Source organism: Chiloscyllium plagiosum, chromosome 4, assembly GCF_004010195.1.
Source record: "Chiloscyllium plagiosum isolate BGI_BamShark_2017 chromosome 4, ASM401019v2, whole genome shotgun sequence".
Lineage (NCBI taxonomy): Eukaryota > Metazoa > Chordata > Chondrichthyes > Orectolobiformes > Hemiscylliidae > Chiloscyllium > Chiloscyllium plagiosum.
This window is the reverse complement of record NC_057713.1, coordinates 63975123-63997665: the sequence shown is the minus strand read 5'-3', so window position 1 is coordinate 63997665 and position 22543 is coordinate 63975123. Positions and strand designations below refer to the sequence as shown.

Sequence of the window (22543 nt, the reverse complement as noted above, 5' to 3'; positions counted from 1 at the left end):
AATCCACTCATGGGACGAGAGTGCTGCTGGCAGGCCAGCACTTATTGCCTGCCTATAGTTGCCTTTGGAAAGTGTGATTGTGTTGGCACGCAATCACAAAAAAATGTCAGTCAGTCTGAAATGGGCATCATAGCATCAACAAACTGTGCAATATCGAATGGCCTATGTAATGTTTTGAAAAACTCAGGATGGATCAGTGCACAGAAAAAGTGACCATCATGTGAAGTTTATTCTGTACCTAACTACTTGATATAGTATACTGAGTTCTTCACTGCTGATCACTTCTTTTTAAATTAGTTTCAGTCTTTCAGTTTATTAGTTGTGGAAAAACATCAGTTTCTTGAATGATAAAGGCCAAGCTGTTACTAGAAACAAGAGTTTTGATAGAAAAAGGAAGTAGATTACATACCAAAACAATCAACTGTTTTTGTGTACGATGTCTTCATTTAAGTAAATTATTTTCACAAAGCAAATCTCCCTTGCTTGATTTCAGCTTCTTTAATTTGCATTTGCACAATTAACCATTGCACTACTGAGCCACTTGTGGAAGTGGGAAGCTCCATTGCCACTGATACCCTACTGTAAAACATGATTGGAGTCATAGAGATGTACAGCATGGAAACAGACCCTTCAGTCTAATTCCGACTTGCTGATCAATCTAGTCCCATTTGTCAGCATTTAGCCCTTGTCCCTCTAAATACTTCCTGATCATATACCCATCCAGATGCCTTTTAAATGTTGTAGTTGTACCAGCCTCCATCACTTCCTTTGGCAGTTCATTCCGTACACATACTGTGTGAAAAAGTTGCCCTTTAGGTCCCTTTTAAATCTTTCCTCTCTCACTTTAAACCTATGCCCTCAAGTTTTGGTCTCCCCTAGCCTGGGGAAAATACTTTGATTATTCACCCTATCCATGCTCCTTTGAATTTTTAAACTCTTCTTAATATGTCATGAGGGGATGTACTAGCAGAAATTGCAATAACACTGTTGGACAGTATTTTCCATATGTGCCCTCAACTGAATTTAAAAGTAAACCATTCAGCCAAAAAGAGCACTGTATGATTAAGAGCTCCAACTGACACAGCATTGGAAAGAAACACTATAGAATAACTGCTTTAGAAATCTGTAAACAATGAATTGAAGTTGGATTAACTCATTTTCTATAAGTCTATGTCCCTTGATAGTTTCCAATCATGGTGTCATACAGGCCATCACATATGGAAAATACCATCCAACAGTGTTATTGCAACTTCTGCTAATTAATCAGAGCAGAAATATGAACAGCATAATGAGATGCTTAGTAATCCACTTCCTTTTGAAGGAAAATTCAGGTGGTGAGCTAGTTACTCACCTGCACAGAATATACAAGTATTGGTTTCAAGTGAAACTTTGAGGAACTGTCCTTGGTGCTTGTGTCTTTTACTGGTTCTTTTTATTTGTACTGTTGAATACTATCCATGTAATATTCCAACATTATTCTGTATGAACATATTCAGGTCATATCACTATGTTTCTACCTTTGCCTTGTCGTGCTTCAGTAAAAGTAGTAGTTTATTTATTCCTCTGACATTGTTAGCAAGCCCAGTGAGTGTAATCAAAGATTGCCAACTGTCTCGCACATTCGAAGGGACCTTGTCACTGAAAATGAAGCCCTTCTTGTGGCAGATGGTGATGTGATCTTTTAGAATGCATTTTGTAATATTTGCATTAATGTTTCTACTTAAATTAATTTAAACTCTGGAGGTAATGTGAGAGAAGGATACATTTGTGACATGATCTTGTCCTACTAAAAATTTTAAATCAGATAATGGTAGGTATAACAAATATGCAGTTTTATAATAGTCAGGAAAACTGAAGTCAGCTAACCTTGATACCTAAGAGCTTTAATTTGTTGTTGTTCATAAAGTTTTGAATCAGCACCTTTTTACATGATATTAGGTTTATTTTCTATGCAAACCATATCTATTGAAAATTATCTTTGCTTTGTAAATATACTCAGAAGTCTAAAGAATTGATTTATGATTGTAGCTTGTATCAAAGAAGATGATGACACTAGAAGGGACTTAAGCAGATGGTTAAACTATTTTTCCCATCAATGCATGATGAGTAAACTTTCCTTTTTGTAGAATCCTGCCTAGTAATCCATTTCTTTTTTAGCATTTCCACAAATTCCAACTATCCATGTTTCACATACAGGGGCATTTGTAAAAGAATTTAATGACAATCAAACAATTGCAAAGTATCCCGGAGAATCTTATTTCTGACAGATGGGAGTTGGAAATATTACAATTGATATTATATGGATACAATAGATGGTTAACAAATATTTGCACTTATATACATGCTAGTTGTATTTAGCATTATATATGTCTGCACATGTATAAAGCAGTAAAAGTCTCTTTGACAGTTTCATAGTTGTTGAAAGAAAATACTGATGGCTTGCATCATTTGATCAGACAGGTCACATATTAATATGTTATAAAAGCTCCATCCAGTGTAACGTCATGCCATTTTAAATCCAATGCTGTCCCTTAACAGTAAATGAAACTTTGGATGGATAATCCTACAAAATGAGTTTTATGGATTGAATTCAACAAGGCTTCAAAATGGATCCATCTGCTGCACAACAGCTGGTGTAGGAATAAATTTAATTCATTAAATCATTTTAAGGAAATAGCCTTTCAAAGAATTCATTGCTTAAATATTTTAATTTTCCAAATTTGATAAATTTATAACAATGAAATAAGAAAACGTACATAAAATACAACAAGCTTTTTTCCCTCATTTTATCTCTTTAATAATTGTGATAAGTAAAGATTTTTTCATTTGTTTAATTTCAATAAATATTGAATATAAAACATGGAAGATGTTTGTTTATGTCTTGTGACTAGATCTTATAAAACTTGCACAATTGAAATAATTTTCTCAACTTGAAACAACAATTTTTATTTTCTTTTGGCAGTAACAAACTTGGTAATGAAAGTGACTGACTGCTTCTGGCACATTTTATACATATCAGAATACATTTTCCACGAGTATGTTTCTTTCTAATGAGTTGGCTTTAAAAAAAATTCAGGGTTTTGAATTAACCTGTTCTGTTTCATTGTTTGCACAGCTTGGGCTTTTTATCCTTTTTTTGCCTTTGAGGTTGTGGCACCGTGTCAGCTGTTGGCTGATTGTAAAAGAAAGCCATAGTTGTGTGGAAGAAAGAGAAATGGTGGTTGGTAAACAGAGATAAGGCCTGAATGGAGTCCGGGCAAGAGGAGATAGTTCTGCAACAGCCCAGATTGTGCACAGTCTGTTAAAGTGATTCAAGCAAAGCTTGCCCTTTCACACACGACAGTTGAGAGAGAAATCTCCAGTGACCCAAGTGAAAATAACCCCACCCAAAAATGAGGGTCACTTCGAACAATAACACTACATATGTATATAAAATTTAAATCTGCTGGAAGAGTTTTATTTTCTTGTAAGTTGCCGGGTGCTGATATTAGCAGTATGGGATCAGTGTAACTTTAATGTTAGCATGATCTTGTAAAATGTTATTTTTGACCCAGATATAGTTTTCAAATTAATGTTTGTTGACAGCATCAAGGGAACTATCATCTTGAACAAATTTTTTTATATTATATGTTATGTGGAAAAGAAGGGCTTTTTAATGTTACCATGCATTCATAGAATGGTTATTTACACTTTCATTCATTTGCTCCCAATTGTTTACAAATCACACTGTAAACAGTAAGTCTTCCTCAACAAGAGTGGATGAGAACTGTAGCTGATTCCCAGGGAAGTTTACAACTGCTTTTGTTTTCATTTTCTGATTGATCTGCAGAAGATGCGATGTGAAGGGAATAATGTGTTTTCCTGCTTTATTCCTACAATAGAGCATTTTATTGTACAAATAGAAAAAAATGATAAATTTTTAACTGGGGTATCCAGTAATATACAGCTGTGGGGCTTAATTGAGTGCTAAAGTATATTTCAGTTGGCCTATCAAATTAGTTTGAAGTTGCATTGGATTTCTTTGCATAGGCAGAGGGTTTTAGATAAAGAAAAAGATTGCATAAATACATATGACAGGGAAGCAATGTTAACTGTTGCATCTGAAAGTAGAGGATGCTTTAAAATCTGCACATCTGATGGGATTGATAGAGGTACATGGCTAAATTGGTTGCCACATGCTATTGCAATGCAATCTGCCTGCTGCCATTTTAGTCACCGATTTTCAGCAGCATCAACAATGTCAACCACAGACCGGCAGACGTTCATCACATATTTGATTATCAAGGTCCAGTGATGTAATTAGGTTGTTGATCAGGTCCCTCCTGTAGTGCTGGGATATTCTCGTAAGATATGTGCAATAAAATTGGAACTAGAGATGCCCTGGATCATCAGCTTATTTAATATTTTATGGACCTCTTGTGGGTCACGAGGAGTGGCAGTGCTTGTCTATGTCCAACTAAGAAACATTGGTCTCAGATTTCTATCTCACTCTCTCTTTAGCATCTATCTAATGTCCAGGATTTTCTCTCAGGTCCCATGTATTAGCTACCTATCACCCAAACCTTTGCTCCCATTCATTGGGCCAGGAAAGTGATTCCCAACTGGATCAGGCAGTATGCAAAGTAAAAGAGGCATTGAAATTAGAGAAATGCTAAGCTTACATGATGCATGCAATCACATAAAATTTAATGTGTATTTCAGTCTCAAGATCAAATGTTTACATACTTGAATTTAGAAATTAATCCTCAATCAACATTTGAGGTAGGATTTTCAATTGGATGAAAGTGTGTTCAGGAGTGCAGATGCACATTAATGCTGAGTTCCTGAATGGGATCACTGAAGCACAATGCTTGAAATGTCAAATAAATTTCAAAGGGTGGACTGGAGGGGGGAATCTAGCAACCTGCTGACATCCAGTTGATAGCCCACTTAAAAAGGACAGGAAGGCCCAAGAGGCATTAGCAAAACAAAAACTGTCAAAACCAGAAAAATTGGAATAAAACAAGCAAAAGCCAGAGAAGTTCAGCAAGTCTTGCAGCATCTGTGGAGAAAGAAAGTGTTAAAGGTTTGAGTCCAGTAGGAATCATCTTCAGAACTAGTTGATTTTGCTGTATTTTAGTGGAGCTTTAATTTTGGAAGCTACAAAACTTTGTTTTTTTTCCGCACTGGATAAACATTTTCCACTTGGCAATTTTCTATGAGATTGAATGCATTACCCTTTAAATTCCTGTCTCCAGTATTGTGTAAGGTAGCAACATGCACTGACATGGCTGCCATCTGCTTTTACTGTGACTCTCGACCAGGCATCTCCCACCTCCTCATAAAGCTTGGCATCACTAATTGGGGAGAAGTTTCACCTTCAACCCAATTAGGGCATTAATATTTGAAGATTATATTGCAGGAATGATATATATGCAATATGGGGTCATGTTTCAGAAATGACACAGGCATCAAGTTCTGAAGCTCAAATTAATAATCAAATCTTACAATTGAGATCCTTTTCTATTTTAACGTAATTTACTCTAATGCTGAATTGCTTAGAAGGAAGGAAAATTCAGCAGGGCTCTAGCTTCTTTAGTATTTTTTCCACCTTCCACATGCCTGGGTGGTTATAGACTGGCATTGGTGGAGACCACAAAGATATCTACAAGTCAATTTCATACTCCTTCAGTAAGAGGTCACACCAGGAAAAAATATATAAACAAAACAATTAAATCTGTTGGATCATTTAAAAGAAATAAATAAACATAAAAGTTGCAAATAGAGTGGTACAATAAAGGAAATTGTTTAAAAATAAATATGAACTATGACCAAGGCCTAGTTAATTCCTGACTTTAGAAATTGTTAGAACTTCTAATGTCACATATATGTCATTAATGACAATTCCTTTTGCAGCTAGTAAGGTACTGTTTTGCTTCGCAAAATTAAATATGTCATTAAAGGGAAAGAAACTGATCTCCAAATACCTTTCATATCACCTTCAGTGTATATTCATCTTCTGTCACTACAAATTAAAATCTTAAAGCTGAATTTCAAACTTTGCTTTTGCAGATTGGAAGATTATTGAGTAATGGGTGAAAGCATTTATGTCTTTATTGATTGAACAGATTTATGTAGAGTCATTATGATGTGCATATGAAGTTGATAGCATCAAATACTATGCAACTTCATAGCCCAAAAAAGCCATGAAATTGAAGTCACCTATTTGAAATTTCCTTTTCTCCCTCCTTTTTGCCAGATCACCTGAAGTTAGATTCAACTGTATTCTTTCCATAATAACTTCTGTTTTCATCATTTTACATTTATTAGTCTGTTTTGATAAATAAATAGATAAGTATATTTTTTACTTTTTTGTCAGATATATAAAACATTCCATAGTTTTGATGATTTACAGTAAATATGCATCTCTGAACAGACCAAGAGTGACCCCAAAGGCCACTGGGTACTGTATTTACACAGAAAATGCATCAGCCCATTGTACTAGCTAGCTAATGAGATTGGTCGTTAAGTAAATGACACAAAGCCTACAAAAAGCTCAGCAGCTCATTGGAGTATCACAGAGAGTCCCCATACGTTGCATGCGACACATTGGAGTAACCTGGCCCACCCCTGTTTGTACTTCATCATTGGTTCCCTGGTGTCAGTTTTAGAAGCAGAACAAAGACTAAAAGGGAAATGGTAAGTCAGTCTAACAATTGTACCCTGGAGAACAGAAGAGCAAATCCGCTTTCCCTTTAACTGCAGCTGAGTGGAGTCTAGAGGAAAAGTAATAATTTATCACATCAAGGCAAAGTTACATTATTATTCCAAACAACCTAGACTTCCAAAAGAAAGACAATTTTTAATTTTCTGTATTGGTTTATCGGTTCCTGGAGTAAATATTTTCTCAGGAACTCCATTTTGTAACTGATTATATTTTGCTTGGTAATTGGTCTAAATTCACTTTTTTTCTACTGCCTACCGTTGCATTTGTTTTTCACATTGTAAGTTGAAAATGTGAATAAATAAGCAATGTATGTTAACCGTATTGCAATTTTATTTTGAAGACATTTTCACTTAATTGTCATTAAATAACAGCAAAAGAAGTTTCTGTAAAGGTTCTGTTTTATTTATACCTTGTCCATTCTAGGTTTTATATTAAGCCAACCATTCTAGTTTATTTCACAGATACTTAATGTAACATTTATGACTTTTCAACTATCATTTCATATCTTCAGATCTGCATTAGCTGACTTTTTATTTAAAATAGGACAAAACATGATGAATGTGCGATCTGGTAATTGTGGACAAGAACTAATATTTTTGGTCCTCCCTCTGTGCTTGTTGTTAAAATCATAACTTGTTTACATCAATAAAACACCTATGATTCTAGCAGTGAATGAACAGAGTGATGTGTTGACAGGACTTTGTGCAGATGGCACTGTTTGTATTACTATAAGTATGTTTCTTTCCCTGTGCTGTAGTTCTACACAGAAAGGTGTTATTTAGAAATTAGTTAGGATGGCCTAAGTAACAAACTAAAAAAGCTATTGTTTAGTGCTCACAGTAAATATTAACCAGCTGCAATGTATTGTTTAACAAAATAGGAAAAATATTTCAATATGATGGTTTACGGCGGCTCTGAGTTTGAACTATGCTGATGGCATAAAAACAGATGTGTGTTTAATCATTGGCTTTAAACTAAGGCTTTGATAGTTTGAGGGTACACTTCTGTGTGTTAGCTGAGCATCATCAGTTAACACTTCTTAAAATAATTTGATTCACATTTTTAATGAACTTTTATTGTTAATTGCAAGACAGAGCACATTCGTTTTGTTTATCACAAAGCAAATTGTACATGCTGAAATCTCTGATATACCACTGCACCATGTTTTCATAATGATTGCATGGTTGTTACAATAAATATCATCAGGAAAGTAGCTACCATACATCTGTTCGTAAGTATTCGTCTTTGGTAAACTAAGGTCTTATGTTACACACTTTCCCGCTGAATCACTTGTTCTTATTGATTCAGGACAAATTCAAATTTTGCACAGCTTATGCATTAGAGTGTTGTTTTTTTTATGCACATAATTATAATCATGAGCCATCTGGTGATTTGGCAGGCTTCTCTAAATTGCAATGGAAAAGAAAATCCCAAACTAACCCTTACTGGCATAATATCGATTTTTCTTTCATCTACTGATATAGAAATTACTGTCTGCTGCTCGGTAATTTATTTTTCTGGGTTACACTGTCCAAACAGCAATACTTGTTGCCTTTGGTTTGAAAATCTACATTTACTAGCCCACATCTCTACGGTAGAGTATATGTGGCACATACTCACTACTAGTAGTGCGTTATTGTCCAATTCAAATGCAGAATATTGCATTTCAAAAATGACCAACAATTTTGAAAATACACTGTAAATCTACCAGTACATGATTGTAAGGAAAGCTTCGTTTGTGGTTAAAAACACCATTGTGCATTGGCACTTTCTCCAAACAGGACATGGATTTTTTTTTTTGTTTTTTTTGTGCATTCGTGAACCTGATATTTCATTGAGTGAGATTTTGTCTCAATTCTGTAACAAGTGATACAAGCAACGTCTGAAATTAAAACAGATAGTGATCAAAAGTTTTGTTTACTGTTCTATTAGTTGATAAAAAAAATTGAAATATTTAGTTTGAAGAAAATCTCCGCCTTTCAACAAAATTCTCTCATTAAAGTAAAAAAATTTAAAACTGGAACCAAATTATTGTCTTTTTTGTCACAACATTATTACTTTGGCTGAAAGGAGTTTGATTTTCAGATTTTGGTGCTGCTAAAAGCAGTTGAAAAGTGGCAACATAAAATCTAATGAATCTTGCAGCTGAGATCGTACCATTATAGCAGTGAGGCATGGACACCCCTCCCCCAAATCATTTGGACTGTAAAACTTGGTTGCAATTAGAAAGCAACTTAGACCCAAAGAAATAAACAGATTAATCATTTTAAAATCCTTCATCAAAAATTATTGGACTAAAAGTTATCTATATTTTTACATTGCTGAATAATGAAATGTTTTATACAAGTATGGTGAGATTTTACCAGTGTATATGATCTTTATGTGTGTGTATTATATGTGTGTGTGTATATATGAGCAAGGAGCATTATACTACTAAATGTGCTTTTGGACTATAACAGTAGTAGTCTTTGTTCATGGCTAATATCAGTGAGCAGTAGCCAGAGCCACAGATGAACAAAGTGAAGTTGTGTAATGACTGGAACAGCTGACTCATTAGGAGAGAGCAGCAAAAGGTAATTAACCCTGGGAAAAGTACAGCTGCCATGCGAGCTCCCCGTTTTTGTGAGACCTGATTAGGAATTAGTGTTAAATCAGTGATTCTTCTCCAAAATGGCATTGATAATTCAGAATCACCATCAGGTGCAGGCAGAGAAAAAAAGTGGGTTGAACATTTACATACAGATCTCCACTACAGTACTAGTGGGAATTTAGCACTTCAGAAAACCTGTTTCTCGTTTCTTTCCATCCAGGTCTATTTACGTATCATCAGTTGACTGCTGTGATATTCAGCTGTAATCTCTGAATTTCACTTTCTCCATGTTGACAATATTAGCAACTATACATTTCTAAAACGTGGCATATTTACCTTAGGTGAAAAAGCTTTGCCTTTTAACACCTCATTTATTATAAGTGGGCAGCACAGTGGCAAGCACTGCTGCCTCACAGCACTGGGGACCTGGGTTCGATTCCCGTCTTGGGTGACGTTCTGTGTGGAGTTTGTATATTCTCCCTGTGTCTGCACAGTTGCTCCAGTTTCTTCCCATAGTCCAAAGATGTGCAGGTTAGGTGGATTGGCCATGCTAAATTGTCTCACAATATCCAGGGATGTACAGGCTAGGTGGGTTAGCCATGGGAAATACAGGGTTATAGTTCTGAGTAACATGCTATTTGGAGGGTCAGTACAGATTGTGGGCCAAATGGCCTCCTTCTGCAATGTGGGAATTCAATTTAAAAAATGGTCTTAGAGACTGTGTTTTCTGAATGGTTTGAAAATATCCTTTTTTGTTGACTAGAAGATTCTAATACACACTTCTAATATTCTAATATGAGTTACCACTCCTATAGTACAGTACTGGTATTCAACACATTGGTCATTTCTTCTTGCAACTTATGTGGTACCAAACAGCCTCACATCAAATTTGAGATATTAAATTTACTAACTCTATCTCTTACTCAGTTGAGAATGAAAAAACTGGAGACCACTTCAGGTTGCCTTTGAAAAGAGAAATTAATGTCCACAGGTTTTGTTTTTAAACTCAAATTTGCCAAATAGCCCATGTTTATGAATATAGATGTTGAGTTTATTACTAGGAGATGCTGTTTTTTGCTTGAGTTGAATAATGACCAAATATTTATGACTATCTTATTTTTCATGTGTCAATTGGCAGTGGCACTGAGTCATGGCAGTAAATTATGTCGACTGTTAGTCAAACAAGATGGCAGTGGTAGGGTAGGCAGCATCTGGGCTCTGAGCTTGTGACTTGTCCACTTCATACATTTTTTAAATCTTTTCTCTTTTTTTAGTTTCTTAGTTTGTTCTTTTTTACTTACCTTCTGAAGAGAGCTCAGGCATGGACGGTATTGGGATCCAGACCATGACAGCAGATCGGGTCCAGAGCAGGACTTTGGCACTTGGTGACAAGGTGCTGGAGAGCTGGACAGGACGAGAGTCATCGGTGGCATTGTGGTAGCGTGGAGGTCCAGAGTAGTCAGTGGCAAGATGGCTGGTGAACCCAAATGGCAGTTTGTGGTGAAGTGCTGGTGAGCCTGGGCAGGTTTCTAGCAGTTAGCAGTGAGATGGTAGCACAGAGGAGATTGAGCTTTCACTATGAGTACAATCCCAATAGGGAAAGCCTAATGTGGAGCATCTGCAGGGCCCTGGCTAAAGAAGGACTGTAATGTTTAACTTCTAACATTTCTTTATTTTTCAACTTTGTCCCTAATATTTTGTACATGGGTACCTTTGAACCTAAGATGGCACTGGGAATGGTGACATTATACACTTTCACTGTGCTCCTGAATCCCTGTATTTGTATGCACGTGACAATAGAAGCTAATTCTAATACTAATACTAATTCTAATTCTACATTACATCAAGTCACTATTCTTTGTATTCAGCTTGTGTCACCATTGAGACATTAGCATCTGCATCAAATTCTGAGGAAATTGCCCATCAACACCTGAGAATGCAGGGAAGAAAATGCAGTAATCTATGGCAACCATTTTCACCCTTTGATGTCATACTATAGGAGTGATATGTAAAACATTTCAGTTAAAATGATGATCTGTGATATTAAAGATGAAACTGTTCATGTATTTCTATTGATTTGTTTTGCTCAAAAATATAAAACAAAACATTTTCTAAAAATTAGCAGACATAGGAAGTTTATCTGAACACATTAACAAATTCATTGAATTATCTCACAATACAGTATTAATTAATATTGTTAAATAACATGACAGTACCTGTGCACTACATGAATCCTATTTTCACCTGTCCACCTTCCTTGTGTCCACCATAGTAAATTGTAGTATAAATATTTCACTTAAACTATCAAATGCAGTGCAACACAAGGTAATTTATTAAAGGTGTTGCAAAATGTCAATTTCTATTGTTGTGGCCTATTTTCTTGAAGAAAGGTCCTCATTTATAATGAAGGACAGAAAGTTGATAGAGAAGAAAGAGATGATGGTACCACAGGAAATAGTGACAATTGAGCCCTCAGAAGACTGAGAGTTAGGAAAGGCCAGATTTGAGGTAATAGAAATTATGAAATAAGTGTCAAACCATATAACAGCATGTGCTTTCAACATGGATTTCTAATTTTAAAAATCAAGAGAAAAAAGTTTCAAGGAGGAATGACTATTTTAGTGAAATAAAGATAGACAAGAAAAGTTGTGATGAGTTCTACAGCACTGAGATAGGCTCTTCAGACCAAACTGGCCATGCCAACCAAAATATCCATCCATGCTAACCTCATTTCCCTGCACTTGGCTCGTAGCCTTGTAAAACTTTCCCATCTATGTATTTGGCCAAATGCCTTTTAAATGTTGTTAATGTACCCACCTCAACCACTTCCACTGGCAGCTCATTCCATATGCATACAACTGTGTAAAAAAACGTTGCCTCTCCGCTTCCCTTTTAATCTCTCCCCTCTAACCTTAAACTGATGCCCTCTAGTCCTTGATCCCCCAAACCTGGGGAATAAAAAAAGTGTCTTCAGCCTGGGCCCATTTCCACATTGTAGGGAATCTAATCTACCTCACCAATGGCTCACGATGATGTAAAATTATCAGCCAGGGCCCCTGCAATTTTGTCTCTCGCCTCTTGCAGTGTTCTTGGATAATATCAGGACCAGGATATTATCCACCTTCATACATACTAATACTTCCAACACCTCCTTTAGAGTGATATAGACTGTTCCCAAGATATCACCACTAACTTCCCCAAATTCCCAAGCCTTCATGTCTTTTTCCATGGTAAACATGGTAATGAACAGAGAGAAGTTGAAGGAGGAAGGTGAAAGGAATGGCGATAACCAAAAATCTGTCCTGGACCTCCCATTAAGATGCAATTGTCAAGAAGACAAAACAATGCCTTTTCTTATTCAGGAGACTTAGGAAATGTGGCATGTCCCTAAGGACCTTTACCAATGTTTACAGATGCACCATAGAAAGCATTCTATCTGGGTGCATAATAGCTTGGTACAGCAACTGCTCTGTCCAGGACCATGAGAAACTACAGAAAGCTATATGCACAGCCTAGACCATCACGAAAGCCAACCTCCCATCCATGGACTCCATCTACACTTCTTGGTGTCACGGAAAGGCTGCCAACATCAAAGACATCTTCCACCCCAGTAATACTCTCTTCCAACCTCTTCAGTCAGGCAGAAGGTACACACACACCACCAGGTTCAAGAACCACTTCTTCCCTACTGTTATTGGACTGCTCAATGGACCTCTCTAATTTCAAATCTAACATTGACCTTGCTTTTATGCACATCCTGTGCAGTTATAACCTTATATGCTTCACTCTGTCGAAGTACCCTATAATCTGTGTGTCCTTGTTCGCTGTGATCTGCCTGTACTGCTCGCAAAACAAAACTTTTCACTGTACTTAGGTATATGTGACAACAATAAATCAAAGAAAGCTGAGAAAGTATTTCCTGATGTTTTCTCTTGCATGCCTTGCTGTATAATTGAGTATTCAAAAACATTTTCCAGTGTTAAGAGCAGCTTTCGGGTGTTAGACATAGACAGTGCTTCTTTTGGCCAGCCACTGTGACTCTAATTTATTCAACTTCTTAATACACCTGCAATATTAAAGAGATATCTTATATGCCTTTGAGGAAATATAAATTTGTTTGGTTTATCCTGATTTTATATCAACAAAATCTGTGCACATGAATTTTCTTAACCATTTGTTATGTTTCTGAGATATGTCTGATGAAACCCTCTGCTTCTCATTTACATGATCCTGCCCAATGTAGATATTCTTGGGAGTTCATTCCACATTTCCAATGAATAAGGTACTGACATACATTCATGCCTAAAAGCTTAGACAAAGCGTGGCCTAAAGTCATTAGTGTAATTGAGATTTTTGGAATTTGTCAGCAATTATCTTTGCACTTTTTGAATTTTACTTTCTATGTAGGCCTGCATTACACTGAATCAAAGTGCTTTTGTTTGCATCCATCTTTATTTTAGAATTCTGACACATTCAGAAGGAAGAAATAACTAGAATGGCCATCCCAATGGGAAACATCATCCTTCTCTTTATAATAGGAGGATGGGCAGCAGAAGGTAGAGGGCCTGAAGACTACTTTTGCTATTTCTACTATTGGTGGCATTCTACCTGCATTGTGCTGGTATTTACATTCCAGAGAGATAAATGATGTCCACAGGGAATTCTGGCACAATAATACAGATAAGGTGAATGGCAGCTGTCTTTTCCTGAGGGTGGGGATTTCAACTCTAGCCAGTGTAATTTTAAGGTGAGAGGAGAAAGATTTAATAAAGTTATGAGTAGTATTTTTTTTTACACACAAAGAATGGTTTGTGTGTGGAATACACTTTCAAAGGAAGTGGTGGATGTGGGTACAGTTACAACATTTAAAAGATTTTTAGATAAGTAAATGAATAAGCAATATTTGGAGGGATAAGGGGCAAGCACAGGCAAGTCAGATAATTTAGTTTGGGATGATGGTCAGCATGGACTGGTGGGACCAAAGGGTCTGTTTTAGTGCTGCATGATACTATAACTCTATCTCTGCAGGATCAGTGCTGAAAATAATGCAAGTGTAATCCCAGAAGTTCTCAGTGGATATTTAAAATATTCCAACTATACTTCTTAGAAAGCCATTTACGTGGACTTTCCATTTCCCTGGGATGAGAACTAAAGCATAGACCAAAGGGTATGTTTTGAGTTTAATAACTGAAACAATTTGGCTTTATCACAAAGCAATGTTAAACTTCTTCATTACCAGCTAGAACAATCTTGGGCATTAGGGCATTGGCATGAAACAAATATAATTATTTCAAGTTATTATAGATTTTCATTATCAGTTATGTAAAATAACAATGTTTTATTGAAATTAGGCTCCATAGTGCCAGTGATGCCAGTAAACAGAAGCTACAAACTCAAAGTGATGGTCAGAATGCATTCACACACAGCCTGTGTACCATGCCCTGTCTAACAACAAGTATAGGCATGCCATTCATCCCCAAAAGTCTGCCCCACTATTCAACAACCTCGTGGTCACTCAGTTCTTAACTTCAATTCTACTTTCAGATACCCTGAACCCTTTGAACTCCTTGTTTATTAAGACTACTCCACCAAGGATATGCAGGTCTTTGGACTCCTCCATCGCTAGACCACAACAACACAACGGTTGGAGGAAGAGCGCTTCATCTTCTGCTTAGGAACCCTACAACCACAAGGGATGAACTCGGATTTCACCAGTTTCCTCATTTCCCCTCCCCCCACCTTGTCTCCCCGGACCAACCAACCCAACCACCCTGTGGCTCAACACTTCAACTCCCCCTCCCACTCCACCAAGGATATGCAGGTCTTTGGACTCCTCCATCGCCAGACCACAACAACACGACAGTTGGAGAAAGAGCGCCTCATCTTCCGCCTAGGAACCCTCCAACCACAAGGGATGAACTTGGATTTCACCAGTTTCCTCATTTCCCCTCCCCCCACCTTGTCTCCCACATCTCCTATTAAGACGAACAACCTTTATGAAAGAGAAACATTTTTCTCTATCTCCAGCTTGAGTGGGAGATCTCATATTTTTAAATTATGACTGCTCATTGCAGTTTTTCTCACAAAGATGTCCATGATGTAGCCTCGATATGACACTTAATTTATCAGTTTGAACTGTGCAGATCCAGTTAATGTTCCATTGATACTAAACACATATTCAGCTGTAATAGAGTCCTCTCATGCCCACACGTCTTATTTAACAGCTAACTACACAACTTCTTGACTTGCTTTCATTTGATAGAAAATTAGTGGAAGCACATTATAGAAAGGCATTTGAATTTTATTTTGGATTTTCAAGCAAAGCAAATGAGAACACTTTTTTACTCCATGTGAGCAGAAAGTGGGCCAAAGCTGCTTCTTCAAGCTGGATAACTCGAGTCAGGAAGTCTCCCAATCAGTGCACCTACCTTGGAAAAAAGTGCCATAACTGGCATAGTTTGATCTAATAAAGGGAATGGCTGTAGGATAGAGTTCAGCCTGCCATCATGGACAAAACATTCAGCGGCAGCCACAAAAGCTAGTTAAAAGGGTGACCTGTATTCTCTGGGATTCCATCCACATTGTTTTGTTACAAATTGGGCATCCACTCCCAACCCCTTTTCTTCCATGGCACCTCATATTATCCATGCCAACCTAATACTAATTCATGTCAAACCAAGCTCATCTACCATTCTTTATCCTTATATCTTCCAATACTAACTTAGAATGAACCTCAGGACCCATGTTGAAATAAAACTAGACAAATATGCATCTTTACTGTAATAAACAAATATCATCATTCATGAAAGCCCATTCAAAATTTTAAGCAGCTCTCAATTACTTAATTGCTCATCAAAACAAACAGTCCTGTTATAATCTCACATTAAAGTGAGCTAATATATTACTAACCTCTTTGAACTGTCAATCAAACTTCAAAATTACAACTCCAATGTTGAGCGAAATGAGGGTTTCAGAAAGCAGCCAACTATTAAAAATTACATAATAAATAAGATTAGAGTTTAGGAACTTAAATAATTTTGTCTGTATTAAGAATTAGACCAGAAACAAATGTAAGATGATAATTGGGCTTGCAAAATTACTCATTTGCTGTAAGTTGTATACATTAACTCACAGCACCTTGTTTTTTTAATTGAAGGAAGGGTTAAAGAGTCTACCAATCCTTCCCTCATTCTCCATTTAAATGCCCTGATCAATTAGAGTCTGACTGATCTGAGTTTAATCAGCTAACTATGATTGACAGTTAACAGTTCCTGTGGCATCTCCCATCCCAAATAGGATCTAGCTGATCAGAATTTTTTTCTCATGTTGTAAACATTGGTGCTCCCTTTCTCAGTTTAATATTTTCGCCTCTTAATCCTGTGAGTGCAAGATGAAAATTGACTTTGACTTTGTACCTCCTATTAGTAATATTAAGTTCAATACTACCAATGCCAACATACAACTATTATAATTTCAAGAACAGACTTTTGACTCTCACTGACATAGGCATGCTTTTACTTAATTTTTGAAGAGTGAATTTACATAACTTCTCACTTTGACAGTTCTACATATCGTATCTGCTATTCATGAATTTTTATGTCTCCTCCATAATTTCATGAGTGTTGTTCTACAGACTGAGCCCCTTGCCACAGTGAAAGTGAGGTCTGTTTGAACTTTGCACTAAATTAAGGTAGCCCAATAGAGTTTGTGTTTTCCTGTCCATGATTTTTTTGAAAGTCCAACCCTCAGTCTTTGGTTCCCTTGCAATGTCATTGCTATTGTTCCACAATTCCCCACCTTTTAAGCCATACAGACCATCACAGTGTTGCCTTGGCCAACATCCTGGAAAAAAGGCTATAATAACTGTACCCAATAACAACTTCGATAAAACATATAAACTTAACCATTCATGCCAGTGTATTCCACTAATACCTATCTTCTGGGTTATTTTCCCTGTCTTGGTGTTCCTACTCAGTATAACTGAAATCATACTACATGGCTCATAGGAGACTACCGAATTTCACTGCTGATGGTTTTTTTCAGGATAGCCTTAAGCAGCTTTATTAGCTCATCTTTATGCAGCACCTCAAAATTGCTGGTAATGGTCTTTGATCTTTGATGACTGGCATGGACAAGATAGGCCAAAGGGCCTCTCTGTGCTATAAAACTCTTTAACTCTATGACAAGGGAGCATTATGGGCTGGCTGAATGAAAGCTAACTGCAAGTGGACTGACAAAGTGGCAATGATAAGAACATTTTGAAGGATAGAAGTTTTATACACTGTACAACTTCTGCCATTTCCCTAGATTTGCCCGTCAGTAATCTTAGCACTGTATTGGAGGACAGCTAAATTAACTGCTGTGAAGGCCTCCACTGGTAGAAATCTGACCTTTTCATAGCATCAAGCTTGGTTCTTCAAATGCAATCTGAGATATTGGGTGAATTCAACCTGTGCTGCCCAGAAACTGTCACCTCTGCTACTAAAGGTTACAATCCAGGCAGGCCTGCAAGTGCCTTCATTGGCAAAATCTTTATGCTGGATGACTATGGGGTTTAAAAAGGAGCAGCAATGGATGCAATGGCTTCAGTTTACAACTAACTGCACTGTATAGAGGACTGTCTTGTCAAGGACGTCAGTCAACGATGGTGTGCTTGTCCTCAACTGCTTTCTGTGGTCTGGGTCACCTTGTCCTACAGGAGAGAGAGAGGAGGTCAGTAAGTGTGCTGCTATGTGTATTGTGTAACGTACCAGCTGTTGCTGAATAATTCAGGCATGTGGAAGCTGAAAGAGATGGTTTGATTGATTTTTAATTGATGAGTGATATGGCTATGGTGCATGTTGGTCGATTGATGAGTAGGAGATGCTATGTGTAAATGCATTCACTGACAGTCCTCATTCACAGGTCTGTGAGATTAGAAGCCCCATCTGCCATGAAGGTGTGCTGAACCTTGCAGAAATATGACATCTCTCCTTTGTCAACTTTAAGATCAATGTGTCCAGTGCTTCATAAAAGAGCCTGGGGGCCTTTTATTCCTCTCTGCTTCTTCATTTGCTGTCTTTCCTGTCAGTCAGGTGGTCCAGAGACAATTACAGCAATTTTTGTTGCTAGAGTGCAACTTTTCTTTAAGAGATGAAGATACCTTTCAAATCTCCAGGATACCCATTGGCCTGCCCAATGAGGCAGCTATGCTAGCTCATATAAATAAACCTAAGTAAGGCAGACAACTATGCCTGAGCTCAAAAAGAGATCAAATTAACAAAAGCTTAATAATTAAGTAAGTTAATAAACTAAATGAAGGTGCAACTTCAAAGGAGGACCCACAGAGAGCATTGAGACAAAGCTGGATTGACTTAAAAGGAAAGTGAAGTGAATTTACTTAAATGGTCTAACCATTGGGAATGGAGCGAGTAAACTGGATTGGAGAGGGTAGAGTACAGTTGTAGGGTAAAGGGTACAACCACTGGTGGGAGCAGGATATTAACAAAGTGGAACACAGAGAGGTAACTTGGTGAGGTAAGAGGAAGAAATGCGAGTGGAACTGAATGAATGAGTTAATTGGGAGGCAGCGTTCATGCACTTGCCTGTCACAGGTACAACACCAGACAGAATGTGGGCACACTCCTCTACCCTTGGCTCCAGTCTGTACTTAATCACTAGCACCTCTGCCAAATATTGAAATGCTTCCTTCTGTATTTCTATAAGCTCAGTCATGGCTGAATTCAGTGATTCATCATCTGTATTGGACTCAGGAGGTGCCTATTCTTGACCAGTCCTCAGAGACATCAACATTTCTTTTACCTCCAGCTGTGGGCCCATTCAGGTTCACTAGAATGTGATCCTCAGCCTAATCTAGGCACATTACTGAGGTGAATGTCTCTGCAGGGTAGAGGTAGGCAAAAAATGCACAAATGGTAATTTCTCCCTGGCTGTTCCTCCTCAGGGCTGTACTCCATAGGCCTGGGAGAGATGAGCGTGGGGAAATAGGGGTCTTCCTTGTCTGGCCCTGAATTGTGAGATTTGGAGTTTGCAGACAGAAGCAGATGTCCAATCCCCCTTTCTGCACCTGCACATTATCCTTCATTATCTTGCGAGTTCAACTGCCTGCTCCTCAAATATAGTGATCACCCATCTTCTAACATGTCCTCCTGTTCTCACACAGCCCGCACACACCATCTTGTTTGTGTGTGCTCGTGCAGGTTGCATAACTTCACGTTTTGAAGTCTGATAGAGGTATTAATAGTCATTTGCATAGGTGCATCGGCAAATTGCCAACAATGATACCTACTGATAGAGATATGCTTCCAAAGGAGTGCTGCTGGAGAGTGTTTATGAATAAAGGGAAAACCTGTCTCCAATGAATGGGAACTGAATGCCAGCCTTAGGCATCAAGATGGCCTCGCTAGAGGTGGCTGCAGCAGTCAGTGCCTGTCATGCACAGAGGCATGACTGAATACAGTACTGCTAGAGAACATATCATCTCTTGTGCACCCTAGAAATTGTGAATCCTAGAGCTGTGATTGTCACGATGCAACATTACAAAAATAATGTGATATGGTGGCTATTATGTGTGACAGAGTTCTGATTAAAAGCTGGTTGAGTGTAGTGCTTTACATGATGTGTGTGTCCAACATTTGTGTGAGGTGCTCATCCCAAAGCCAGCTTTTGAGGTGGTATCCTTGTTCCATGTAAGCATTGGTGATAAGCTTTTTGAGGTGTAAGTTCCTTCATTTAGATCACCAGATCAGTGCACTGGCAGTGTCTGACATGCTCATTGTTTCTGTTTTAGATGTGACCCATGGGAGCATAGGAGAGAGGCAAAAATACTGCCCTAGCCAGGAGAAGAGTACAATTGGGTGCAATGGGTGGCAGATATTGATTGCACATGAAGTATTTGATTAAAGATGCTGAGCACACAGTCTTGTGTGTGATGGTCCTGTGCAGTGGCAAGCTCACTCACCTACCTAGGGACATGAAACATTGGGATGGCAGTGGAACTCAGCCTGGTGGTGCACAAGAGATTATTTCTCCTTTTGCAGCAGCCACCTCCATCCAGATTGCTTTGTTGACTGGGGCCAGCAATCTGTTCCCATCCATTGGAAAGAGGATATCTCTTTATTCACAAATTCACTCCAGCAGCATCCCTAAAGAAGTATTGCAGAACCATGGCATTGTTTTTACTGGTTCTGTGACATGTTGAGGAGTGGGTAGAAGCTGATGAGCAATGGTTGGTTGTTGTTCCTGGGTTACAGAGAGATCAGTGATATCCAGGTATCTTTTAAATATTGCAGCTGGAGGTTGGAACCCCAAAGGCCCCAGTACTGGGTGGCAAAATATCCTGCAGCCCCGCTCCACCAGACATTTAACCTTCCACCTGCGTTTGCTAATATAAGTTTTGAAAAAATATATAATTATATTAGAAAATCCAGTTTGCCTTTAAGCAGATGTTCCTCTCACCTTTACACCCATTTTCACACTGTCTCATCTCAGAAAATGTGTGCCCTCATTGCTTGTAGCTTTGATAGTCTCATTACTGCAGAAACCGTAAAATCCATATTAAGTACATGTAAGCATGGAGTAATAGGAGAGGTGAGCATAAAGCTGGAGAACAATACCATAACGTTACCAAACACATAAGCAAGGAGGGGACATGAAAGGTCCTTAGTTGGTAGGATTAGGGAAAACCCTAAGGCTTTCTATAGGTATGTCAGGAATAAAAGAATGACTAGGGTAGGAATAGGTCCAGTCAAGGATAGTAGTGGGAAGTTGCGTGTGGAGGCTGAAGAGAGTGGGGAGACACTGAATGAATACTTTTCGTCAGTATTCAATCAGGAACAGGACATTATTGTCAATGTGAATACTGAGTCACAATTAAGCAGAATGGATGGCGTTGAGGTATGTAGAGAAGAGGTGTTGGAAATTCTGGAAAGGGTGAAAATAGATAAGTCCCCTGGGCCTGATGGCACTTATCCTAGGATTCTCTGGGAAGCAAGGGAGGAGATTGCAGAGCCATTGGCCTTAATTTTTATGTCCTCGTTGTCTACAGGAGTAGTGCCAGAAGACTGGAGGATAGAAAATGTGGTTCCCTTGTTCAAAAAGGGGAGTAGGGATAACCCCAGTAACTATAGGCTGGTGAGTCTCACTTCTGTTGTGGGCAAAGTCTTAGAGAGAATTGTAAGGGATAGGATTTATGCACATCTGGATAGGAATAATGTGATCAAGGATAGTCAGCATGGTTTTGTGAAGGGCAGGTCGTGCCTCACAAACCTTATTGAATTCTTTGAAAAGGTGACGAAGGAGGTTGATGAGGGGAAAGCGGTAGATGTGGTATACATGGATTTTAGTAAGGCGTTTGATAAGGTTCCCCATGGTAGGCTACTGCAAAAAATACGGAGGCATGGCATTGAGGGTGAGTTGGAGGTTTGGATTAGGAATTGGCTGGATGGAAGAAGACAGAGGGTAGTAGTTGATGGCAAAGGCTCATCTTGGAGTGCCGTCACTAGCGATGTTCCGCAAGGATCTGTTTTGGGACCATTGCTGTTTGTCATTTTTATAAATGACATGGAAGAGGGGTTAGAAGGTTGGGTGAGCAAGTTTGCGGAAGATACGAAAGTCGGAGGAGTTGTTGACAGTGAGGAAGGATGTGGCAGGTTACAGCAGGATATAGAGAAGCTGCAGAGCTGGGCAGAAAGGTGGCAGATGGAATACAATGTAGCTAAGTGCGAGGTGATTCACTTTGGGAAGAATAACAAAAAGATGGGGTACTGGGCTAATGGTCGGATACTTGGTAGTGTGGATGAGCAGAGGGATCTTGGTGTCCATGTACACAGATCTCTGAAAGTTGCCACCCAGGTAAATAGTGCGGTGAGGAAGGCATATGGCGTACTGGCTTTTATTGGTAGAGGAATTGAGTTCCGGAGTCCTGAGGTCATGATGCAGTTGTATAAAACTCTGGTCCGCCCGCATCTGGAATATTGTGTCCAGTTTTGGTCGCCATACTATAGGAAGGATGTGGAGGCACTGGAACGGATGCAGAGGAGGTTTACCAGGATGGTGCCTGGTATGGAAGGAAAATCGTATGAGGAAAGACTGAGGCACCTGGGGCTGTTTTCACTAGAGAAAAGAAGGTTTAGAGGTGACTTGACTGAGGTGCACAAGATGATTAGGGGGTTAGATAGGGACGACAGTATGAACCTTTTCCCGCGTATGGAGCCGGGTATTACAAGGGGGCATAGCTTTAAAGTAAG

The 22543-nt window shown here is 38.4% G+C and overlaps 1 protein-coding gene across 4 annotated transcripts in view; it reads left to right on the top strand.

Annotated features, from left to right (window-relative positions):
- Window positions 1-22543, top strand: part of st18 (ST18 C2H2C-type zinc finger transcription factor) — a 417712-nt gene that overhangs the window by 181586 nt on the left and 213583 nt on the right. The window contains exon 1 of one of the 4 annotated variants that reach the window (XM_043688316.1): window positions 6580-6678. The exons of the other annotated variants lie outside the window; for them this stretch is intronic. The gene's annotated coding sequence lies outside the window, so the exon portion shown is untranslated. Of the gene's footprint in view, window positions 1-6579; window positions 6679-22543 lie in introns of those variants that run through there. 4 annotated transcript variants of the gene reach the window in all.